Raw genomic sequence first — 5,000 nt, 5'->3', positions numbered from 1 at the left:
ATGTATGGTGCACTTGCTTCAGTTGAAGGGATGTACTAGTACAGTTATATTAATTGTTTATTTCACGATCTGGTCTTTTGGCTGGATCGCGAAAAAAACGCTAAGTCCCAAATCTTGAACTCGAGAGGAGAGCGCTGATGACAACCTTTTGGACTGGAGCTCCCTAGAATTCGGCTTTTTCCTACTTTAAAGGGATGCACTGTTGTATGTATTGTTTATTCACGATCTGGTCGTTGGATTGGATCGTGGAAAAAAAACGCTAAGTCCCAGATCCTGAACTCGACAGGAAAGCGCTGATGGCAAACATTCTGACTGGAAGTTCCTAGAAATCGGCTTTTTCCTTATTGGCATTATGTGGCACGTTTATTGTGGCTAGAACATTAATTATCCACCAAATGGCACCAACGCTTGGCGAAAGTCTCGAAACACTCCTATCCCGACGCACCAGCAACCGCAACACGATGCAAAATAAATTGCACGAGCTACTGATACTTGTACCATGCACGGTACACGGTACCAAAATATACCCCTGAAAGTGTGCAATTTGGTGCTATTCTAGGAAATTTGTTTGGGGAAGCCTAGCTACGCGTGTCGCACGTTGCATGGTCGTCGATCAGAGGCATGCAAAAGCACCTATCTAGGGGAATTACTTTACGTTCTAGTAGCAAGATCGATTTTCCGGTCTAGCACGGCAGTACGCCTGCATGCATACACTCCATGTACCAAAAATGTATCAACCTAGGCGTTGCTCAGTAGCTTTTGGCGGCACATGTAAAAAGTACTCGAGTTCAGATTCTTGGAACTTTGCGTATTGTTCAAAACTTATAACGAAAACTAAATTATAAATGGGTAAAAGGCTAGGCGTTTCTCAGTAGCTTTTGGCGCCACGTGGCAAAAGTATTCGAGTTCAGATTTCTGGGACTTAGCGTATTTTTCAAACCTGATAATGAAAATTGAAGTACAAATGGGGCATAAGCTAGGCGTTGCCCAGTAACTTTTTTCGCCACATGGAGGAAGTAGTCGAGCTCCAATTTCTGGGACGTAGCGTATTTTTCAATCATAATAAACCAAATCAAACATGAAAATCATGAAACTTACACCACGTCCCTAGGTTGTGCACAAAACGTAACGATAAAGTGCCGGCGAGGTTAGAGGTGCACCAAAATTGTGTACCGATTAGGAAAAGTACTCTATGTTGCTATGACTTGGGTAAAAAGTGTTGATTAACTGCTGGTTACGATAGACAGTTGCTTATCGTACACATCGCAAACGAACACCCCTTAGTGAGCAGTAGCAGAAGTCGATGGAACAAAGCGAATGCATTACAAACTGATCAAGTAAAATAAGGAACGCTACGTACTAGGACTTCTTTCCAAGAATGGTGTCCGCGACGGGAGGGCAAGCGTCCTTCCCAGGTTTCCCTAGTAAACCTTGTATGGTAAACATACCCAAGCGTGTCCGTAAGCACGCAACGATAGTCACGAACGAGCACATACCTAGGGAAAGTACTCTACGTACTAGGACTTCTGTCCAAGAATGGTGTCCGCGACGGTCGGGCACTGTGACGCAATTACCAAATCCTAGAATCGTACAAGCAGTGTGTACAAACATAAACATTAACGCGTTCGCTCGGGCTGCGCCGTCCGTGTTGAACACAAATGCGGGTGATTATATGAGTGGATGGACAAAAACATGCGTGGCGAAGACAATTTTCTGCACGATGTGCACATAGCTCATTTCGTCGTCCCGGGCGAATGGAAAAACACAAAAATCTCGAGTATCTTTCTAGGTTTCTGTTATAAAAGGGCAGGCCAAAAGGTGACCGGTTGAGATGAGCATTTTAAGCATGCAAGCACTTAATTGCAACTTTTCCTACAAAAACTAGGTACGTACACGTAGATTGTATCAACATGGACATCCATGATTGCGTACGCCCGGGCTGCGCCCTCCGTGTTGTACTTTCCCTGATTGGTACACAATTTTGGTGCAAGTGTACCAACATCGACATCTATGAACGCGTACGCTCGAGCTGCACCCTCCGTCTTGTACTTTCCCTGATCGGTACACAGTTTTGGTGCACGGCTATCCCGAAAGGCAACTTGTACCAACATCGACATCCATGAACGCGTACGTAGCGTACTTTCCCTGATCGGTACACAATGTTGGTGCACGGCATAGGAAATGGGCTTAAAATGGTCAAACTCAATCCATTTCCACTAAAGATAGTCAATAACAGCTGTGCCGATGAAGTAGGGCACGATGCAAGTCAATGTTATTTAATGAATTACATGTTCACCATACATTTCAGTACAAAATTGCTCGGTCAGACCTACAAAGTGCTATATCTCGAATACTAAACGTCGCAGATGGGTGTCGTAGAACAATTTTAAGTTCGTCTAACGATTCTACATCCGATTCTGGATAGTGGTTTTTCGACCACTTTTCAACATTTTGTGACACCCCGAACCTAGGGGCAGCTCCCTAGCTTTTTTCAAAAATGTGCACCGAACGGGCCAGAGAGCTCGAGTAGTCGAAAATTTTTTTTTTTGCTAAAACCCCTCAAAACGTGTCAGGAACGCACCCTAGATGATGAAAAGTGCAACCAGAATGTCAATCGACAACATGCCCGGGGGTACAAATTTGCTCTACGCGTCCCTAGGTAGGGTACTTTTTCATACAAACATCAAAGTGTACGGTGCACACAGTGCGCGGAACAAAAATTGCTCGGTCAGACCTAGGACGGGCCATATCTCGAATACTAAACGTCGCAGATGGGTGTCGTAGAACAATTTTAAGTTCGTCTAACGATTCTACATCCGATTCTGGATAGTGGTTTTTCGACCACTTTTCAACATTTTGTGACACCCCGAACCTAGGGGCAGCTCCCTAGCTTTTTTCAAAAATGTGCACCGAACGGGCCAGAGAGCTCGAGTAGTCGAAAATTTTTTTTTTGCTAAAACCCCTCAAAACGTGTCAGGAACGCACCCTAGATGATGAAAAGTGCAACCAGAACGTCAATCGACAACATGCCCGGGGGTACAAATTTGCTCTACGCGTCCCTAGGTAGGGTACTTTTTCATACAAACATCAAAGTGTACGGTGCACAAAGTGCGCGGAACAAAAATTGCTCGGTCAGACCTAGGACGGGCCATATCTCGAATACTAAACGTCGCAGATGGGTGTCGTAGAACAATTTTAAGTTCGTCTAACGATTCTACATCCGATTCTGGATAGTGGTTTTTCGACCACTTTTCAACATTTTGTGACACCCCGAACCTAGGGGCAGCTCCCTAGCTTTTTTCAAAAATGTGCACCGAACGGGCCAGAGAGCTCGAGTAGTCGAAAAATTTTTTTTTGCTAAAACCCCTAAAAACGTGTCAGGAACGCACCCTAGATGATGAAAAGTGCAACCAGAACGTCAATCGACAACATGCCCGGGGGTACAAATTTGCTCTACGCGTCCCTAGGTAGGGTACTTTTTCATACAAACATCAAAGTGTACGGTGCACACAGTGCGCGGAACAAAAATTGCTCGGTCAGACCTAGGACGGGCCATATCTCGAATACTAAACGTCGCAGATGGGTGTCGTAGAACAATTTTAAGTTCGTCTAACGATTCTACATCCGATTCTGGATAGTGGTTTTTCGACCACTTTTCAACATTTTGTGACACCCCGAACCTAGGGGCAGCTCCCTAGCTTTTTTCAAAAATGTGCACCGAACGGGCCAGAGAGCTCGAGTAGTCGAAAATTTTTTTTTTGCTAAAACCCCTCAAAACGTGTCAGGAACGCACCCTAGATGATGAAAAGTGCAACCAGAACGTCAATCGACAACATGCCCGGGGGTACAAATTTGCTCTACGCGTCCCTAGGTAGGGTACTTTTTCATACAAACATCAAAGTGTACGGTGCACAAAGTGCGCGGAACAAAAATTGCTCGGTCAGACCTAGGACGGGCCATATCTCGAATACTAAACGTCGCAGATGGGTGTCGTAGAACAATTTTAAGTTCGTCTAACGATTCTACATCCGATTCTGGATAGTGGTTTTTCGACCACTTTTCAACATTTTGTGACACCCCGAACCTAGGGGCAGCTCCCTAGCTTTTTTCAAAAATGTGCACCGAACGGGCCAGAGAGCTCGAGTAGTCGAAAAATTTTTTTTTGCTAAAACCCCTCAAAACGTGTCAGGAACGCACCCTAGATGATGAAAAGTGAAACCAGAACGTGAAACGACAACTTTGTTGGGGGTACCCTTTTTACTCTACGGGCCACTAGCTTAGGCGCGCCAACAGCGCTTTCCTCTCGGGTTCCCATTTTTTGCCCTCCTGGGATTATGATCATTTACTCATTGCCTACTATAGGGAAGGTACCTTGCTCCGAGGTCAAAAATGAAGATTTCACCAAATCGTAGTTTTAACCTCTATTTAGTCGTAGGAGCATGGTTTGCAGTGTCCGTGGGTCATATAAGCCCCCGTTTGGGTCATACGTCCCCTCCCCGATGAAAATCGTCATATGACTATAGGCCGAACTTATGAAGCAAAAGTGGTGTCTGGTGGGTTCTGCCGATGATCTTAACCTATGATTTTGAGTTTCCACTCTTTCAAAACGTTTCCTGGAGCAGTACATCACGGGTCTACGGACCCAAAGACTTCGTTGCGATGGTTTCAAGCATAAAAGTTGTAACAGTTAAGGGTTTTTAATACGCGTATATTAAATCATTGCTTGAAACTAAGCTTCGTTGTCTTTAAACTCTGCAAGACCAATCGAACTTCTTAGGGAAACTCGAAGCATTCACGCTAAGCTGGTGGTGCAGGGCACATAGCGTGATGAAACCGGGTTTCCCTAACCAATGTGGCATATTTTTTCCCTGAGAGTGAAGCTCAGACCCACGTAGGGGAGAGCGAAGTGGAACTTTAATGTTCAATGCAGCAAATGTTCGCCATGCGGATAAACAAGTTGGAATAGTTCAATGTAGTGTAATGCAAACACGAATCGCAAA

This window comes from Anopheles coluzzii, assembly GCF_943734685.1.
Source record: "Anopheles coluzzii chromosome X unlocalized genomic scaffold, AcolN3 X_unloc_115, whole genome shotgun sequence".
Taxonomy (NCBI): Eukaryota; Metazoa; Arthropoda; class Insecta; order Diptera; family Culicidae; genus Anopheles; species Anopheles coluzzii.
The sequence above is the reverse complement of the archived record's forward strand: the minus strand, read 5'-3'. Positions refer to the sequence as shown.